The sequence below is a fragment of the Aptenodytes forsteri genome, unplaced genomic scaffold (genome assembly GCF_000699145.1).
Source record: "Aptenodytes forsteri isolate BGI_AS27 unplaced genomic scaffold, ASM69914v1 Scaffold114, whole genome shotgun sequence".
Taxonomy (NCBI): domain Eukaryota; kingdom Metazoa; phylum Chordata; class Aves; order Sphenisciformes; family Spheniscidae; genus Aptenodytes; species Aptenodytes forsteri.
The window spans coordinates 5,255,689-5,255,961 of NW_008795364.1; positions in this window are offsets into that span (position 1 = coordinate 5,255,689).

Here is a 273-nt window from a genome sequence, read left to right on the forward strand (position 1 = left end):
CTGCTCAGTGCTCTCTGGCAAGGACAGCCTTGTCACCTGTTCCAACCATCATCCTTACAGTAGATCTATCCCCGTGCGGCGAGCTTGATCATCTTGTTGATACAGAAAAAGCTATTTCTTTTCCCTTCTGCTGGATCAGCTTGAGAGAGACAGTGGGAAGATGTGGCCAGTAGAGGAGTGAAACCTTACGGAAGCAGCCGGCACCGAGGCCGGGCTAAGCGGAGGGTGAGCCGTGCCCCCCCGCGAGGCCGAGGCCGGCCCGGCCGCTGGCCC